We start from the raw sequence: 22,400 nt of genomic DNA on the forward strand, positions 1-22,400 counted from the left end.
TGGTTTGAGAAATAGGATGCAGAAATGGTCGAAGCAACCGGTAGCGGGGAAAGGCAATCCCAATATTGACCTTTCAGTGGTAAAGGTTGTTCCTCCAGGATCGATCGAATGATCGTTCGATAAGGTATAACAATAATTTACGAGGCGCAGATATCACTAAATGTAAACAAGCTGTACAAAATATTAGCCATAAAAAAAAAAGAAAAGAAAAGGAATAAATTACATAGCGTCCGTAAATTCGCATCATTCCAAAGAATTTCATTATCTTTATATGGATATAATTACACATAATCGAGATTGAATCGCTTCATCATATAATTACTTAATTAACCATCGTAATAATCTCTTCAGTAATTGATATTAATCTTTATTACTTGATTAGAGTTATGATCCGCGATCTTATAAATAATGATAACTTTTTTTTTTAATGATAATTAAAAGAAGAGCTTGTAATTTGCACTAGAATATTTTTTTAATTTAACTTTATCTTATAAAATTAATTTTCGATGATCCACGGTCATATAAATAATAACAATTTTTCACTTCCGTTACCTACTTATGAGATATAGTAAGGAGGAAGTATTGTAATTGTAAAACATTACGAATTCCACTTTTCAACGAAAATATATGTTTTGACTTCCCCTGAGTCCAAACAACCATGTATGAATGAATGGTGTGTGTGTAGCTCAAAAAAATATTTGATGATGTAAAAAATTAAAGTACCATTTTTAGTTGGGTATATGGCAGGAGTATAACAGCAACCTTCTCGATAAAATCGATTGACGATCGATTTTTGATAAAAAGTACCTCTTTATATAAACTCTTTTTTTAAAAAATAATATTTAACAATAAATATCCGACAAAAGAGTAAGTTCATAGTATATACAATTATTTGTACCAGAATATTTTTTAAAATGAATTTAATCTTATAAGATTAGTTCTCCATAAACGACAATCTTATAAATAATGACATTGTTTGGGGGATATTCAAACTTGAATATCTGATCAAAAAAAGGATAAAAATATGCAGTATTTTTTTTAAATTTAGTTTAATCTTATAAAAAATAATTTTCCACGATCATATAAAAAACATAATAATTTTTCACATATACTTACCCATAAAGGAATTTTTTTTAAATTATAAACTTAAATATTCGATTGAAAAAGAGCTGATAGATAATATCTATAGTAATTAGTACCACAATTAATCATTTTTTATTTAATTTAATTCTCTAAAATTATTTGTGGTGATAAAATTATAAATTACAGATATTCAAAAATTTGTTGAGTTACTTAAAACATTTTCATTAAAAAAATTATTTAAGATTTAATTGCACTCTATAATTCCTTAGTTATTAATGATCTTCGGTTTTTTTTACATCACTTTTTGGCATTACTTAAAGGTTTTTCTTACATTTATTACATTCTAAAAAAGTAATATCCCACCCCCATATATCGATTGATTTGATCATATATTGATTGATCTTACCTTTAAAACACTCACTTATAACGAGTATTGTTCAATGTATGACAATGACGATTTAACCATTTCTCAAAATCATAATATTAAAAATAAAAACAACTTCATAAGCTTCTCTTCCCGCTGTGTACTCGAACTCTCATCATAAGAGACGGTCTTGTTTAGCCTCAGTAATATTTACTAATAACTAGTGGGGCAGTGTTTAGAGAAAAAAAAACTTAACATGGGGTTTTGCGAATCCAAAGAAATAAAAACTTTATTAATAAAAGTTGTGCTTCCCCAACTGCATTAAGTTGCAAAATAAGCAGCAAACTTACTTAAATCTAGTAAGACAATTTTTTAAAACTTACAAAAAATAGGCATAATCGAGTAGATAATATATAATAGAAGTATACCATTTTTTTAAAATCACTTTGGTACTTTTATTTATTTTTCTTCTTCCCATACTTTATTTTATCCTATTTTTTTCATATTTTCTCTCCTTACCCAATGCATCTTTCCCCTCTTTAACATGAATGGAATAAAATTAAAATATTAAATATAAATAACAATTTTTTTAATAAATTACAATATGAACAAGTAAGGAATATGTAATATAATTAATAAAAATAATTGATAGAAGCAGTGAGTGCATTGCAAATTGCATTTCTATATGTACTGATTTTACAAGGCCAATTGAGGAAAGCTTTCACAAGCCTATACTTGGTTGTTGTCTAAGATAATTAGTTTGTAAACTTGAACCTATCTCAGCGAGGTTGGGTCCGTCATGCACGAGTGATAAGTTGATGGTCATCCTTGGTTGCATGTTAGTTGGTCATCTTCAGGACAGATGGCCTTCTTTCTTTCTTCTTCTGTTTATTATTTCGATATCGATATTACTTCGAGATAGAATTGCGAAGTACTAAGAGCATTCTGCAAAATATATTTCAAATAGGATATATAATATGAGTATTTTATTGTAAAACGGATGTGCCACTTTATGGAATCGATTTTTTACATTTATTTTCGATTTTCTCAAAAATGGATCTAACGATTTAAAAAAAAATTCCGTATACAAATGTAAAATTAATGGTCTTGAATTTCGACTTGGTCATATCATCATTAAAATAGTATAACAGGACTTAAATGCCAAATTTTGAAAATACATTTCCAAATATTTTTTTTTTTTTTAATAACTTTATTGAAACTGTATATTACATTTAGTAAATATGGTCTTAGTTAAAATGGAGTGTTACAGGCGTGTAGAGCAACTACCCATTGGTAGCACTTTAATGACATTTTACATTAGTTGGTCTCGTGGCCATCTTCTTTTCAGGCGCCTCGGAGGAATGTCAGAAATGGAAGAGGATGCAAGGTTAGAAACTAGGAGATGAGTGGTTAGGGAGTTTATAATGGAAGGAGTGATATCTGGTTCGGGCTAGATCGGTTACATAGGGAACATTAAGGTCTTTATGTATGATTTTATTTGTGACTAAGTAAGGAACATTGAGGATTTTACGAATGACTTTAGATTGTAAGGATTGAATACGAGAGGAATTCGAAGGTATTTCCAAATATAAAATTAGTAACATCGACTTATGTTGTACCGTTAAAGAGCCAAACATTTTATAAGAAATAATATTTAGCATAGAAAGTCCTTGAAGAATACGAAAATCGCATAAATAAGAAGATCTATTTTAATATGAGTTATAAGTCGTGTCCAATGCCGTTAAAACCTGATTCTATTTTAAGTATTCTTTTATTATTGTAATTTATGTAATATGTAAATATTTACATAAGCATATTTTATAATTTTATTGTGTGCATATCAATGAATAGATCTAAAGTTGGAATTCAAATCAGTATAATGAAAGAAAAATATGTAATATGATATAATATTAATATAAATTTTTTTTCTAATTTTTAATATTGTTTTTCTTTTGGCTAATTTGTGTTGTTTTTTTTCTTTTTTAGGTAAGTACTGGTTTCAAACAAAAATATCTCACTCAAATAAGTAAGTTTTATTTATATAAGATGCTAAATTTAATAAAAGATTACTGTTATTCTAATTACATAAACAATTTTTGAATTGTACATCTATAAATTTAGAAGTGGGACAAATAGAAATCAATAGAAAGATTTTGTAATTTAGAGTTTTCCCTATCAAAAAAATCGTATTATAACAGACTGAACATACATTCGTAAAACCTTTCACCATAAAAGAAGTAAAAATTGGTTTATTTATATTTTTTATTTGAATGCCAGAAATATTTGGAAACCCATTGAAATTGGATTAGTAATTAATTAGCTGCTGGACGTAAATATTCGGAAAAAATAAACTTCAGAGTATATCCGTAATAAAGATCTACGTGGAAAAGTATGTTTGAAGGTAGGAAATCAAACTTAAAAACAATAACAGCTGAATTTTGTCTATGCCTAAAATACATAAGAATAGAAAATAAATATTTAACACAGCGATTCATAAGAAAAAATAGGAATAAATTGTATTTTAGAATGCAGACATATATCTCCTATTGTTATCATACTAAGTACTTGAATATTTTGATGGCTTATTTATTTATATTTCGACTTTTTTTTCCTATCCTGATTAGAAGAACCCAAGATACAAACTAAAATGTTTTGCACAGGCCATCATCCAGATCTTTTTGTGAGACTCCAAATATTTTTTTATGGCCCCTGATGTTACAGGATGATACTTATTTTGATGGAAAGTTTTAACAAAGAACATTTATAAAAATCTTTGTGGGATACTTTTCTTATAAGTCGTTTAAAATTCTTGTGTATTCTATGAGTTAAAATATTATAGTATTGCCAAACAACCAATTCAACTCATTGCTCAGTAGTAATGTTATTTTAAAGTTTATTTTTTCGAACATTTTCGTTTAGCAGCTAATAATCAAATTCCAATCAAATTTCAATGGGTTTCCAAACATTGCAGGTATTCAGTAAAAAATATAAACTAATTTTTACTTTTTTCTATGGTGAAAGGTTAGACGAATGTATTTCCAGTACTTTATAATAAGGATATAAAGAATAAAAAGATTTCCTAACCTCAAATGATACTTTGCTACGAAGATTTCATTACTTCGTAGCAAAAACTATAATATTTTCGAACTTATTTACTTTCGAGGAAAGAAACCCTTCTAATCTTTTTTTATATGTATATTTTTGGATAATATTTCGGACAACTGTTCCATATCCTTTACATGCATATTTATATTTAAATTTACATTTATATTAACAAATACTATATTGAAAACAAATACTACATGAATTTAGAAAAGCTAATTATTTTTAATATTGTCATACTTAATTAATTGATGTTTTATAACATCCTTTAAAGGGATTTGTAATGGTTGTAAAATGTAATATTACTTTTAGTCTTGAAATTGTTGTTACTACAACATATATGGAGATATTCCAGAGAACTAAAGTTTGTTTGTTTTAACCCTTCATGAAATAGTAACTTATTTACTAGACTAGTGGTGGCCAATTCGCGGCCCAGCTCGCACATTTTTTTCTGGCCCTTCAGATTCATACACTTTTGAAAAGTATATTATTTTATAATAATATATTATAATGGCCAAAGTAGTAAAAACAAATGTATTTAAAAAAACATTATTAGTGCATCCATATATTCAACAGTCGAAATTATGAGAAAAAAATTAATTTAGTTTTAAAATATCATTCTTGCGAATATATGACTGATATTGTCTGTTTGATTAATGAGTTTAGAGTTAGAGTATTAATACAAAATTAAATTATATTCTGTTAACTCATGATAAGCGCGCAACTTGGAACACCTAATATATGATGTTCTATGTTTCACTCTTTAAGTGACCTCAGTGACGCAGTTAACATCTCTAGATACGCACAGTTCATTGTTGATAGCAGATCTGACTCATTTTCAAGCGAAAAATTTTGTTGGTTCTATATATTTCCTCACAATGTGCTTTTAGTGTCATTATAATATTATCTATGCTTACATGTAAAAATGATAGTAAACAAAATAATTATATATCATTATTTTTCAATTTTTCACTTCTAAAAATTCCTACATGGGAATATATAATTTTATATGCGGCCCACTAAATCAATTGGATTGGCAATCCCTGAACTGTACGAAAATAAAAGCATGAACAAGCATCTTACTTAAATAAGACAAACAAATGGTTTCAGGAACAAAACTTGTTTGTGGAGGGAATGGAACCAATTAAAAAAAATCTCAGTTAACTTCTTCTGAGATGCCCTCGAGCTTCCTCCTAAAAGACAATAGACTTGATTAACTTTTTCCCCTGGAATTAAGTAAGCCAACTTCTCTCTTCCGTTCTCGACATCTGTTCTAAACATGTGCACCAGCTTTTCCAGAGTTGGGTAATTCTCTCTTCCAAAATTTAATCATTGCATTTGAAGAAAACAACCTTAAAGAGAGGAAAGAAATTACTAAACGGTAATTGGAGGGTTCTGAATCCAGAAATACAAAATACATAAAACTGCATTCGAGAAAACAAATTAGCCATACGTCCGGAGAAACCGCCCCCACGGGTTCTTTCCCTTCCTAATCCTTATTCTTCCTACCATAAAACCGCTCATTAATTAGCCAATCACGTAACACCATTGGTGGAAGGGGTGCATTGAGAGAGGGGGTGCATTACATCCTTCATCTGCATCCTCTCGTTAGAAAGCACACTTCCTTTGAGCGAAAAATACTCCTGACAGCTCGACTATCAGAAAGCATGAGTGAACCGGTTCTGTCCTATCTAACATCTCGGAAATTTCTTTTGAGTCATCATTTGTATGATTTTTTTTCCCCGGTTGATTGAAGTAGGCAAATAATATTCCTTGAAAGCTTAGAACATTTCTCACGGTCCAAAAAAATACTGGTATACTAAAGACAACTATATTTCTAAATCACCAAATTTTTAATAATACTAAATACATCTTTATTTCGAAAACATTTTCCCTTTTCATTCTCCTATCCGCAGTTTTTTCTTTATATAATAATATTTTCACGTATATTCACGTATGCTTATTCAACGTTGACTTATAACATTACGTCTACTAATTGAATCTTTTTTTCTAAAAGTCATTACACAACTTATTATTTAAATAAATTTATTGTGTTCATTAACACATTCAATCGCCTTTGATACATATATCTCTAACTATTTACATTCACAATTTTATCACATGTCAATTCTCAATTTGATATAAATGTGACTGATGACTATCTTGTATTAAAAAAAATTAAAATCGAGCGCGATGGATAGATACATTTTGTGCAAAAATAGAAGGAAACATTAAATTAAATTAATTAGGTGCTCTCGTACTTGAAACTATATTTTACACTAATACGTTTATGGAGTCAAGTTTTCAAAAAATTTAATAATAAATAAATGTTACTTCATAGAGCCATTGACTTCCCTCTTCGAAAGAAAAGAAATGTAACCGGTTTCTTAGACATTTTCACCTTACAATGTACTATGTATCGATTATAACCTTGTGGCGAATTGTATATAATAATTAATAAATAATAGTTATAAAAAAAATCCCGTGCTTTTCTTGATGGGCAGATTTGACAGAGTTTGACAAGCAGGACTGTTTATAAACTGAAAGCAGTTCTTCCCAGCACCTATTATCTAATCCTACAATCTTATTCAAAAGAGAGATACTTCAGGATTCGGCAGGGCTCATCAGTCTCCTTACATTTCGCAACAAAAGCTGGAGTTCCGCAGAACTCTATACTAGCACCTCTATTATAATTACTGTGTGCTTCCGATCAGCCCACACCGAAGTATATTCTCACGGCCACATATGCTGACGACACAGCCGTTTTAGCAAAACATGATGACCCAGCACAAACCTTGCAATACTAGCAAACTCAGCTTGCTCTGATTCATGAATGGTGTGTTGAATAGAAAACGGACATTCAGAAATCAGTGCAAATCACTTCTAAGCTCCGTCCTGGTCCTCCTGTTTGTTTTAACCTGGACAGACCCTCTAAAATACCTTGGATTGACGCTGGACAAAGGAATTACCTGGACCTCCCACATAAAAATAACAAAACGAAAAATAAACTTCCGACCTTAATTCCTTCTCAAACCAATTATACTTAAGGTTCTCAAATATACAGATTGATAAAAAAAAACTAACTAACTGAAACTGCAACAATTTCAATCAAAATCACTAAGACGTACAGCACCGCTCTCCACTACACCACTAACAAAAACTTACACAAAGACTTACGAACACCATTTGTACAATCAAGTATTAAATCATTATATAAACGGTTTTACGAGAATCTTGCCAGATTCAAGACGACGGAGCTGTAATAGAGATCACCTAAATTTATTTTCAAATTTCAATTTCTATGGAAAGGTACATATCATTGGATAACCTTAACCTTCAAGGCTTTATGTTATTATTTTTATATCACATTAGATTCGCTGGATACAAAACATTATTTAAAGTGGTGAATAACATAAAAAAAGTAAGAAAATAAATATTAATTAATTATAACTCGCATAACCTTAAAGTTTAAAAAATTTCTTCAATAGAAAAACTGAAAGCTATTTCTGTACGAAAATTGTCAAAATATAACATCATTTAATTTTGTAAATGTAAGTCAGCACATAATGTTATTTTATTGTTATATTTAGATTCTTAACAAATATTAATCCCAGGAAGAGAAACGTTATTCTTCAGTTTCACAAGATATTCTTATCCAAAGTTTCACCACCAATTTCTTCAGAGAAGAAACATTAAAGTCGATTTCCAAGTTATCTATATTTAAAATATTACTATTTAAAATTGACTAAATGTCAAATTTAATGGAATGTGACCTTTATAGTGAAATGGAATCACGTAATAGATGACCTGCTTGTAGCGGGTTCGAGTGTAACACAATGTTTTTGTATACTATTTTCTAGGGTTTGCCTTAAAACACCAGATTTCATTTTAAAAAATTGAAAAAAATGATATGCTTACTGAAGATGATATAAAAAATATTTCAGAAGTTTAATTTTTTAAAAAATTTTACACAATGAAGATTTCTTGCAGAATAATCATTCATTTTGATTTAATTATAATATATTTTAAAAATAACATTATAATAGATAATCTATTTGTATTTTTGAAGATTTCAAATTCAAACTCTCCCTGTTTCATAATAACGTACAAACTAATAGTATTATTCTTTTCGATTTAACTTAATACAATTACACAGACTTGTAATATAGTAACTTGTACTTTAGTACTTATTAACTCCTGTAATATCACTAATAGTCCTCCCAATTATAAAAAAAAATAGGTATTAGTGTAATTATCACGTTGTTTCTATAATAGTACTATGAACTAATACTATTAGCTTTCATTATGAAACAAAGCCCAGGTTGTACCAGATCAGATAATGTTATGAATGAAAAACATAAGATATGATTGTAGGAGAGAGATGACACATCAACGGTTTAAAAATTATTACCTAAAAGAGATGAAATATCAAGCTAAAAAATCTGGTATATGGATATATGTTGAGCATATATTCATATACCAGATTTTTACATAAGTTTTGAGTTTTTGGTCTTATTAACAAAAATCTTGTTATTTATTTATCATCATCAAGGAAAATCTTGACTTAAATTTCACAGCCTTAAATTTCAAATTCATCATTAAAAAGTTTTCTGGCTATTCTTGGCATGTTAATCTTTTCTTTTACATAATATTAATCATTTTATTTACAAGTTTTGTTCTACTAACTTAGCAATAATGTACTACTTGATAAGTTAGTTGATAGTAGTAGAACGAAACTTGCAAAAAATAGAATAAATGTGAAGTGAAATAGTTGACAAATATAGGTTATAGTTTATATATGTTTCGTTCTTTTTAATTCATTGAAAGTATACTTGTAATCATCCTAATAAAGAATGATAAGGTTATATTGATATATTGTATTATCATGGATAAATACAACCAGAACCGAATAAGATATCAACATATATATAAACTAATTATTTATTTACATCTCTAAGTCCAGATCACTGACTGGATAATAAGCTTGAACATTAGGAAGCCTCGTTTTCTTTTTCCTTTGATCCCCTACTGTGAACTTTTTATTTTCAAATACCATTCTCCACATTCCTAACCTTTTACCCAGAATCATCTACTTACACCCAACAGTGCGAAGATGTCTTCCACCGGGATTACTCCACCGCCAGAGATAAAAAAAGAAAACAGTCAAAGAATGCAGATAAGAGGACTGAAGGAGAAAATCATTGCGAACGCCCTCCTACACAATCCGTCTCCTCCTACGACCTAAAGTTATTTTAAATCCGATATTAGTCAGCAATTTGTCCTCAATGGTGTCAAGCCCGGTGGGAATCAGAAGGAGGGTGGTAGTCTTGAAAGTTTATATCGAAGAGCTTACAGATGAATAATAAAACATAAACTGTATATATGTATATATAGTTGACCGTAAAAATTGATATATAGGAAGATGGTCAGGGTTGCGGTCAAAAGTGAAACAAAAATAGTTGTAAACTATTTTTGTTTCACTTTTGACCGCAACCCTGATCGCAACCCATCTTCCTATATATAAAACATAAACATTTGGTGCGGTGAGCGTATCATACTGCTCACTTGTCACTATGGAATCAGGCAGTCTGTCAATCATATATATGAAGTTAAATTAAAAAAAAACTATTTCTAAGGAATGGTGGCATAAAATCATTTATCAGACTGGTGAAATGGAAAAATGAATTGCGCTTGCACCCGCTAGTTCGACAATTGAGCTGTAGGAACAGACCTTTTGTTTATTACCATTACCTTCAACGACTTATCATGTTAAATATTTTATTTTTTAAATCTCTCCAAAGGTAAAAACTTGAAAAAAAAATGTTTTTCCTCTTATCTGCTTAAGTTAATAACCAAATTCTTTCATAGTTTATAGTTATCTATTTTTTATAATTAATAAAAATGTAAAGTGGTAAATTATATCAAGTAAACAAAACTAAAGGTATTTTAGAAGAAGCTATATTGAAAATTCGGAAATTGAGCCCTGTAAAAACTATTTGACCATTTCATTGCACCATGTTTAATCAAAATCATTAAACCTGTTTTCAAAGAATATCTAAAAACCAATTACATAAAGTTGCACTTCCGGCTAATTGATTTTAATGAAAAAGTTGCTTGGTTATTCCACGTCAACTCAAGAAACCTTTGAACCTTACCATCTTCAGATTTTCTACAATTTTTTCACAGATGTTTTATAGGTATAGACTTGGAAAAATGTGATATTTTAATGAGAAGTACATGAACTCGTTTTTTAATTACAAAGCGGCTTACTTCTCATAAATGGGCTAAAAATAGAAAAAATAAATTTTTGAATTGCTCCAAAGCTTCCCTAATTTAGCTAGAGATATGGGATTAGAGTTATTTTACAGTATATACCATACACTTTTATATGATTTTAAACGCTACATAGGTTAAGTTAAGTTAAAATTTCTCAAAATCGAATTTTAAATTTTATTTTCTCAGAAAGTATATGTTTAAAATTTTCAAATGTGTTCCATGAATCGGTTCTTTTGGGGTAAATCACAGAGCAAAATATAAATCTGGGACGGAAATAGCTTTAATCCCCCCCAAAAAAAGTAATAAAAACTAACGCTCCGCTCTTATAAATTCAACTTTTCATTCATATTAATTATAATATGAACTTTATACAATGTTAAAATTAATGTTTTCATGAAAACATGTTACGGTATACCGGTGAGGTTAACCTGTCACCTATTCAGGTACATCTTAACATATGTGCCCGATCTAAGGCAGACGTGAATAATAATTCAGTGTGTAAGCCAAGATATATATCAAGCGATTTTTTTATATTTAAAAGTTTCTGATAACATTTAAAAACTTTTCACAAATATTTTCAATGTAGTTTTGGAAATGCTCGCAAGGTATTTGTCCGTATTCATGTATAAACAACCATAATGATACCAGTGAATCAAAATTCCTCTTAATCAGAAAATGTGGTTTTCCAAATAGCACGAAAAACCGAATTATTTTGGCATCTTAGCGACGCCAGATTACAATAGTTCCGTTGCTATAAATAACAAAGTGCAGTATTATAGTTAGATAGCTATAATTATTTCTAGTTCTCTATAGCACAACACATTTGCTTTCTCATAATTTTAAAAAAATTAATAACTTTTATGATGGCTAAATTAAAAAAAAAATTAAAAATATTTTCTTTTTTTAGATGGATCTACTGCACAATATAAAAAATAAAAGAATCTCATAAATCTTATAAGACATACATTTTTAATTGAGAACATAGTGGGACTTTATTGTCAAAGCACGTGGTACTGGACATTGAAAAAAAATTGTAAATTTATTAAATATATTTATTTTTTCAAGCAAATACTAATTGGAATAACTAATAAAGCACTGCAAAAATTATATATTTCGGTTTCATTCTCCTTTTCCTTGTAGAAATGTCACAACCTGATTGACTATGGCTTGTCCCCCTTAATTTTGATCCTGGATACCCCCTTGTTCGTAACAACAGAAAAAATAGGTAGCTACAAATTCCAGTCTGTAAAGACATGAAAATTATATCCAAACCACAGTACTAGTTTATGAGGGGACAGCTGAAAACATTACCAACGTAGACTTTTCTTGTTCAGCCTCTGTAGGATACGAATATTTTCTAATTAAAACATTGTCTTTCAAAGAAAAAATATATTGCATTCATTCCAAAAATTACATTGAAAATATTTGTGAAAAATCAGAAGCTCTCAAAATAAAATAATTTCCTGGCTTATCAACTGAATAATTTATCTCTGGATTACTTACATTTTGACGAGAACTTTAGTATTAACAATGCTATAATAATCAATATATATGAAAAGTTTAATTTATATTAGTGGAGCATTTGTTTTTAATTTTGTTAATATTAAAGTCATTCCCGTCCAAAATTTATATTTTGATCTGTGATTTACATCAACGCGGATATCAAGGAATCAATTTTGAAATGTGTACTTTGTGAGAAAATTATAAATTATGTTAATCAATCATAACCTATAAAATTTAAATGTTAAGCATATAAAAGGGCATGGAATATGCTATTAATTGGCACCTATCACATATCTCAAGCTAAATTAAGGAAGCTTCTGCAGAAATTCCAATATTTTTCGTTTCCTGTTTTTTAGCCCATTATAAGTACTTAACAGCTCTGTAATAAAAATATCTCAATAAGATTTCACATTTTTCCAAGTCTATTCCTACACAATATCTGTGTGAAATTGGAAGAAAATATAAGATGGTTAGATTTAAAAGTCTGTTGGGTTGATGTGGAATTATCCTGTTATAACAAACTCGCATTAAATGTCTTATGTTAGTTGCACACAACTCTTCATTTTACAGCTACACTTAAAAGTTTTAAGACCGTTTTGCGGGACTGGGTATTTGGTCTCAAGAGACCTCGATGTGTATTTTCGTTTGAAATTTTGAACAATCGCAATACTTAAATATCTAAATTAAATATTTAATTAATGAAAAGGAAAATTTTTAATTTTATAAATTACTTATAAAAGAATATTGGAAGCGGATGGTTCTTAGTACAACGGGAGATTTGTTTTCTATGTCCTTCATTTTATATAACTATATTTGAAAAATATTAAAAATTTTATACCGTCTTAAATGAAACAATGTACTAAAACTAGTTGAAAATTGAACTTCTTCATCTAGTTAAAATTGCTTCTTATACGATCGAGGGGCTTCCAGTGCCTAATACGATCAAGAGTAAAAGTAAATCGTAGAAGCTAACGACTTTAAGTTCGTGACCACTGATAGGGACCATAAAGTTCTCCGATCTCGGCGATGATACGGTGCTTTCATGACTCCAAATGGATGCTTTTTAGGTAATTGCGTGGGCAGAAAGAGCAATCTTCATCCCGATTCGTAATGGAAAAGGAGCTGTTCGAATTCAAAATTTCCAGCCGGCAGTTATGAGTGAAACAGTTCTAGTTATTCCTCAGCCTTTTATATAACTGGAATGCAAAAAAGATGATATTTCAGTAGTAATCGGACTTTTGAAAGTAACCATGAAGTGACAGGCGAAAAAAATAAATAAATAACTTAAACTGCCTAATTGTAGGTGATGGTCCAGACGGTCAAAAAACGTAAATAAAATAGCAGAAATCATTTGTAAGTCATCAACGTTTCGTATCTCTTTGTAGGGCTTCATCAGGGCTAAATGAAAACAAGCTGTAAATATTGTAAAGTATACGAAGGTACGTAGTGGGTTCGATTCACACCTGTTACAGTTAATATTTATTTCTCAGCTATACCAAGAGATGAATCTTACATTCAAACCTTGGTTCGTATCCAACTTCAAAGTAGCCGCCAGGGGTTGACAAAAAGTCGGACAGTTCCCCCCCACTAGATACCAACACCAATATCAATGGTACAACTATAAAAATATATATAGAACAAAATAAATTAAGAAAATTTAAATATAAATGAATAGAATAATTATTGATAACAAATAGATAAATGAATAAAAGATAAATATATGTGAATAATAATATTATTCATTGCTTTACTTGTGTTGAATAATTATACTATTCATTTGTATTTATATTACTTTACTTTGTTTAATGTTTTATATAGCTTTCTATCTACTTTCTTGTAGCCTTACCATACTTGACACTATTTCTATATTGTGTTTAGTTATCCCTGATGAAGTCATACAAAGAGGGTCGAAACTTAGGTGGCTAATTATTAGCTTTTTCTGCTATTTTTTGTATTAAAAAAACTTATTTGAATTTTGCTAAAATAGTTCAATAAAATCAGTATTTTTTTTGTGTGTCAGTATACCACCTGTTTATACTCCTAGGTTCATTGAGTTAAATTCACAGTTATTTAATTATACTGTAAAGTTGATATTGCATCATAAGCTCCATTCGTATCTGCATATATTATCTCAAAGACTAATTCTTATTTATATTCTTTTTTCCCACTAATTTTCATCAAATAAATTCAGTATTTTTTGAAATGCATTAGTCATGGCATCCATCCATTGTGCAGAAATTGAAATTCTCATTCGAAAATACTGTAACTTAATCACTAATCTGCCCTGCACCAACACTGATAATATTAATATTTACACAATATTAGTAGTTGTTTGAAGTATTTAATTCACAATTTATTACAACTCCGATAACATTAATGCAATAGAACGTTCCTCGTGAAGAGAACAAAACAATCCTTCTAAGACAAATGCTCAGCCCTTAGCCAACAACCTAGGACCTCCTGAATGACATATTGGAAAGTGAAGGCTAGTGCATGTGCATCTGCTGCAGATGTTCCTCGTTTGCGGCGAGGTCTGTCACGTTTTGGTTCCTGGGCCTAATTGGGCCCCGAGGATTCCAATTTAGCCGCTACCCTACGGCAGTGGAGGAGTTGCACAAGGTTCCTTGCGTAAGGGTGAAGTCCCATCTACTGAAGAGGAACCTCTGGTGCAACCTGGTCACAAAAAGTCCCCATCCGCGTGCGCCGATAGGAGTCCCAGATAGCCCTAGGACAGGCATGTCCTGTAACATCCACAGTCCCTGGAGATGTAACAAAGGAGATAGCGTCTAAGGATATATTACACCAGGCTCCACGGGCCACCGACCTTAACCCAGATATTTCGATACTTCACGATAACGTCGCATTGGGAACCTTAATATGTCTCACGGAAAGATAAGAAAACTTTTTTTTTTACTTTACATTAAATCTTTAATTTAAAAATTTTGACTTTCTTAGGTTATAAAACTTCAGAACAAATTAATTTTGAGTTGTTTCTCGGATGAGCTAGTTCAGGGGTCCTCAGCTTTTTGTCCCTGAGGACTACATAGGTTATCGATCTGCTGATGGGCACTAATGAATTTTTTTAATAAAAAAATTTATCGCTTATTCCCGAGCTTTAAGTGATAGTAGTTTTACTCCCAGGACAGAAATTGATCTTTAAGTTAGACCTGAGAGTCTGTGAATGTTATCGTGACGTATTAATTATATAGTTTACACCACGGCAGTTACTATGATACTCCCAAAGTTTCACCGTACGTATGGAGTTACACGTGACAGTGTAGTCAGGACGAAAACTACTATACAGACAGTTCGACCATTTCAGTGGGTTGTGACGTAACTTCAATGCCGCTAGGTGTAAACTGGTAAAAAAAAAATGGGGTTAAATAACTCATGGCCAAGAGTCATTTTTTCGCTAAATACTAAAATAAGTTAAATGGTTACTCTTTAGAAATCTTTAAATTAAATTTTTCACTATTTTATGTAAATTAAAAAAATATAATTTAAAAACTATAAACAATAAATACGTGACTTTTGTAAATAAAAACTAAAGAACAAATTATAAACCTCTTCAGTTTTATTTGTCCCCCTGGAAAATTAATTTTTCGTAATTTTTGAAAATTAATGAAAACGAGTTGTTTTTTTCAACTTTTTAACTTAAATTTTAGAACTTTAGAAAAAGTTCAACTTGAAAAAGTAAGTAGTTATTTAAATTGTGTCTCTATAAATGTTTTTGTAGAAAAATAAAATATATCTTAACAAAAATAAAATAAAGTTCCTCAAACTTCGAATACCAAAAAGAATTAACAGGTTTAAACAGTAAACTATCTGTCACCTTTATTATCGATTTTGGAATTCCTTCTTCAGTTTAGATAGTTAAAATAAAATTTATTTTATAAAAAACAATAAATTTAGAGATGATGAGAAACTTTACATTGACGATCTCACTTCATAAACTCATAACTGACTTTTATTTTGTCATTATTATTTATTTTTTCACTATTCGAGTGGAAGCTTTTTTTCTAATCAAATCATATAGCTCTATGGGCTTAAAGATTTTCAGGAACTGACACTGAACTTATTTAATGGATTTCTACCAATGTTCAAACAATACAGTTGTGGTATAAAAGGTTTTTACACAAATAAATAATTTAAAATTTTATTTAAATTATATAAAAAAATAATTTTGAAGAAAAAAAAATTGGTTTAGAGCCCATTGATTTGGTGTTTCTTTAGTCTTCATATTTATATTTTTATAATTAACAAGAATTGACATAATCATCAAACATGAAAGATGAATTACCTATTCAGGTGTATATATACATTTTTCAACCGATTTTTAGTATGTAAATCGACCTTTTTTAAAATATTGATGGTTGGGTTAACGGCCAGAGATATAATCTTATCGTATTCAAACTGTCACGTTTTCTCGTCTGATATTGACTGGTGTCATTAAACTTCCTGTTTCAGATTATGAACGTACAATGATCTGTCATGAGCGGAATTTAAATTAAAATGAAACAGGATGATTCATTTCCTTACTATCTTGATAGATACATGGTTATACATTTATTATTACTATAGTAGTTGGTTGACTAGTGTTAAGCTTCAATTAGGTTTGGTGACCGTTCGTATTTGAGGATCCTGCTGAGATTCACCTTTTAAGATTTCCTCATTAACCCTTATTAAAAATTATATAAACTGTAATGATACTTGCTTAATTATTAAAATTATATTAGACTTTTAATTTACTCTCTTTGTGCTAGGATACCAAACAGAAAAAGTATTTTGGAAATATGAATAATAGATAAAACATAAAACGGAAAAAAAACATTTTGAACTGCTTTAAATACATTTTTTTTTAATTAGTCCGGGTGGTGGTCAATAAAAGTATCAAAATAGTAGAAGAAAACTATTTATTGTTAAGCAATTAGGTTTAATAGTAAAAGAGAACTATTTTAATATCTTTATCGACCGCCACCCGGACTATCTTCCAACAACCTTCTTCATACGGTCAACTATCTTATTCTAACATATTTTTGTAATTAAAAAATCAAAAAATAATTACTAATCATTATTACAGTTATATTATATCTTGAAATTATTTTTTTCTATTGACTATTTCAAAACATTTTAACTATATTCAATCTGTACCTATATTAAAATCAGTGTTCAAATATATAACTTAACTAATAATTATATATAAAGTATTAGTAATAATTTATTTGAAATTCTGCTTGTTCCTAGTTTTTTTTTTACTTAAGTCATTTTGTTCTCAGGGCATATATGTCTATAATTTATAGATTAATATTTTACATATTTTTTAATCGAATATTACTGTTAAAATTATATAAATTAAGAAATTTTTCTTTCATATCTAGAGAAAATTTATAATTTCTTTGACTAAGTTTCAAGTTATCTTACTTTTAATCCCCAGAAAAATACTATGCGAAATTGTCACTTTTTACTTTTTCAGTCGTATTTCACCTTAACTCAGTTGACAATGATTTCCACTTCTACTGCACTGCAGTACGCTGTTAAATTTATTTAGGAGTTATATATTTATGTATATAATAAATTAAAAAATGTTAGTTTGATTTGACCCAAAAAGGTTTTTTCCTTAGTATTTCTGATTGATGTTTAAAAATTAAAAAATGAATCCCACTAAGAAACCAGTCGGCTACAATCATTTTGTTTATAATTAATACCTAAAATAAATAATAAAACTCATATTGTACGGTATATAAAAATACATACAATTTCTATATGTTATAAGTCAAATAAAATTTGAGTTATACCCGGTAGCCCAAACTCTCACACAATCAATAACGGACTAGCTTTTCAGAAAGTGAAATGTGTCGGCCGGTAGCCACAAACAACTCCCACATTTTATGGGATTCGTTCCGGACACAGTATTGCACTTTCGGTCACAATATACCGCACAACTGGGGGCAGAATAGAATTCTAACAGTGAGAAGTTTTTAAAATATTATTATATTTATTCTGTTATTTTTTTTTTTAATGGTCATAATTTCGTTTTGTGGTATAATAGAACTCATAGCAATTAATAGTTTTAGAATTTCAATTGGAACCACATTAAACACAACTACTTGAATTGATGGCATCAAATTCAAAATTTATTTTTAATTGCTTTATTTGCTTACCCTGACGTACCACCGATTTTAAATTTAGAATTTTATTCATAATAAGTAAAAGTCCAGGTTTTCTTACAATTAATAAATTTTAGACCAATATTGGTGTAGTTGAGCAGAAAGTATTACTAAATATTTTTAAAAAAAAGTAATGAGCAAAATTATAAATGGTTAACGAAATATATATAGTTTTTAATTTTATGACTTTCTATTCAATTCTATAGATCCCATTTTTGTACTTCATCTTTTATTTATGTAAATCAAATAATGATTAACAATCAAAGAATTACTTACTGCAGTGTAATTAAGTTTAATAATTAAGAATTAAAAAGTTCATCATTATCTTCCCAGTCATTAATTTTTTTGGCATATTAAGATTTATACTATTTTCAGTAGTCATAGGTGTTTAACAGAATCTTAACATCTTATTTTATTTTATTTGTTTCTTAAATCTTTAAATTTATTTGTTTCTGGACCACTTTTATTATTATTTTCATTAATTTTCAAGTAAAACCCTTAATACATCTTCGTTTTCCCTCATAGTACAACTTATTGTAATATAGTAATAAAAAGTTGTCAAGGAAAAATTATTTTACTATATTTTAGCATATTTTAAAGGTTTTTGTCTAGGATAAACATTTTAAAGGATCCTATTATACATAAAATGTATAGTATACTACGACAAAATTGTTCATACAATTTTACAACTATATGTATACCTACCAAGGGCTGAAAATAAAATAATGATAAATAAAGTGAGTGGAATGAATTCATCTTAATGAATATGAACATGTTCATTTATGGCAATAAAATAAAAAGAGTCCATGTAATAATGAAACAAATAGCTTTTCTTGGTAAAGGTATAAGGTAATACATCAATTTATCAATATCAACTTGTAAATGCTTATGATCATTTATTAAGGAAGTAACGGCTCCATACCTTAAGAGGCATGAGTAATGTTTTTAGCGACTCTTGCACAATGTTGGAAGATGTATCGAGCGCCAGTGTGTTGCATGCTACATCATGTGTCCTCTACCACACCTGCGAGTGTCATCATATCCAATGCTCACACGAGGGTCTAAATCATAGGGTCACGTTGGATAAGGCAAGAGGTTGACAAGGTTTCTTGTCGTTTGCATAACAGCACTGCCTTGCAAGGAAACCCATTATAGCGGCAAATCCAGCCGCAAATGGTTAAATCCCATGCACAGTGTAAGTCTTCTCAGGCTGTTTGCACTATCATAGTCACGTATTGGAATGGTATTCAATTATGCGCTTTACTATAAGTAAATAATAAAGAATTACAAATAATGAATTAATTATAAGTATATATTTTTAAAAATTATTGGAAAGAAAAAACAATAATAAAAGCAAATAGCATAGGAGCTCTTTCTGATTGATTTATTTCTAAGTTATATATTTCACTGGGTCTTTTTTGTTTCGCAAATCACTTCCAACGATAATAAATTAAAGAGCATTAGCATTGAATAAGTGTCATACATTTCAATTCGATCAAGTAGTTTTGTAAACAGTAAACCACCGTAATCCAAAAAATGGGCAATTTTTATAGAAGGATATTACTGTACCTTCGGTTTTTACAAAAATTTACATGAATAGACACTTAACAAAAACGCTTCATTGGCGGAGTAGTAGAACATATTTTATTTTTTTTACTATAAATTCTAAATGGTGTTAAACCAATAATATCGAAAATTTTATAAAATAATGAATTCAGCATTAATTAAGTAGTTTAACTTAATAATTCGTTTAGTTGGTTTGGTTATAAACAACCATCTCTGGTTGCAAAGTAGCTCCATCGCAAAACCAGCAACTGCACGCCAAGGAACAAGAGAAGCAGGTAGTGTTGTGCTCACCAATTATTAAGTTATCGTACTCATTTGATGCAAAATTTAATATTCTAGTATAATAATTACACTAGTTAATAGATAATAAATAATTTATTTCAGATTTTAGCTATAACATTTTCACTAGAATGCATCATTTTGGATTTGTAGCCGAAAAAATAAAAATCATTGGTTACTTTATTAAATTAATTAGCAACAGGCTTCGGACCACAAAAATAAAATTTTTTTGTTTGATATGGATAGATAGATAGGTATGATTTTATTTGTGAAAGACAAAATCTTTTACAAATTCATAACACAATTTACAATTATAAAACAAAACCTGAGTCTAGTGCTCCATTACAAAAACAAGATCTCCATAACAAAACAATAAACAAAAAAAAACCTATTGGAAAATACACAACTATTAACATAATATTCATTGCTCCATTATATTTAACTTAAAATAATGAGAATTATTTTAAATAAACGAAAGCGTGATATAAATGAAGATATTAATTGGCTTCGAAAAGTATTTACATAATAGAATTTATATATCACATACAAAATTAAACTTATTACATATTGTTACAATGTAAATTTATAGTCTGTTCAATTTGGCTTCACTATCAATGTTCAACATATTTTCAATGTTTTGTAAGTCGCAAGATACGGATATATTGTCTATTTTCTTCAAAGGTTGGACAATGTAGAAGGATGTGGTACAAACTATTACTGAAATAATTTTTGCAGAATGGATAGAGTTCGTTTGCCTTGAAAGTTATTGTTTTGCTTCCATGGTGTAGTTTGATATGCTCCGGGTTTCCTACTCTTAGTTGGCTAATGCACCTTATTTTTTGTTCAATTTAACCAATATGTTAAATATGCTTCAGGTTTGAGTAGATTAAAATTGCAAAGTGATCGGTATAATGGGTTAATGTTTGAGTTCAATGCTCTATTGATATCAGTTTGGTTTGATATGGACTCATACATAATACTATACCTCAATGTTGTCATTTTTCGTAACAATGGGGCGTTTGTCGCTGAGAGAGTTAAGCGACTACCTCACGACTGTAGCTGCGCCGGATCAAACCCGGCCTAGGGGGTCGACTTTTATTTTTGTGATGGTCCCACGGTTAGAATGTTTTGGAGACCTTTACATAATCCATCCCTTCCCGAATGTCAGAAATGACTATGAAGGGAATATAAAAAAAAAATGTTTTTTGTTGACAAAAGTTATAGTACTGATCCCACGCAGAATAACGTTTTAATTCTCTAAACTATAATTGTTCTATAGAATGCACTGTTCAAGTGTTATAGGTGAAAATAAAAAAAACTAAACGCTCAAAAAACCTATATTATTAGCTAATTAGTAAGAGTTCTAGGACCATAGAAATGCGTATTGTCGAAACTAAGTTTAAAATTATTTTCAACAGTATATTTTATGGGCTGGGGTTTATGCATCGGGTCCTATTCTAAATTGGACAATTGGTTCAAACTTTCAAAAGTGACTAACTAGTTTTGATATGAGCACACATAAAATCGTTGTTGCGATATTATAACGACATATATGTGGTCTACATCAAGTTCCAATTACCTATTTTTTAGAAGCACAAACACACTTCAAAGGGGAATTGGTCTGCTCATTAGCAGTTTGTTTGTATTCAACTGTCATTATCTTTCATTTTAACGGCTATTTAGATTTAAAAAAAAAAAGGTACAAAAACAGGAGCTCAATTCGTCCTAGTTTTCAACAAAACGCTATATGATAATACATGAAACGCTTTACAATGACTAATAATTTTGATTTTGTACGTTGGGTATATATTTACTCAAATAAAGAATAAAATGTCATTTCGCAATAACAAACATTTACTTATATTTTATTCGTAGCAACTAATTAATCTATTACCCTATAAAATCATAATAAAAAAATATAATAAACTTTACACCTCCTTTACTGTCATTCAAACCCAATTTTCTGAAATCGCGCTTTGGCATTGCAGAGGCGAGATAAAATACAGCTTTATGCACAAGTAACACTGCTTTGTTGAGAGAATTATCTTTTACTTTAAAAA

At 29.3% G+C, this 22,400-nt stretch overlaps 1 protein-coding gene across 3 annotated transcripts in view; it reads left to right on the forward strand.

Annotated features, from left to right (window-relative positions):
• The window catches only part of LOC106677504 (atrial natriuretic peptide-converting enzyme), a 284,835-nt gene that overhangs the window by 145,856 nt on the left and 116,579 nt on the right, over positions 1-22,400 (forward strand). The gene's annotated exons all lie outside the window — the stretch shown is intronic.

This window comes from Halyomorpha halys, unplaced genomic scaffold (genome assembly GCF_000696795.3).
Source record: "Halyomorpha halys isolate HHAL.00 unplaced genomic scaffold, Hhal_1.1 Scaffold100.1, whole genome shotgun sequence".
In the NCBI taxonomy this organism is placed as follows: Eukaryota; Metazoa; Arthropoda; class Insecta; order Hemiptera; family Pentatomidae; genus Halyomorpha; species Halyomorpha halys.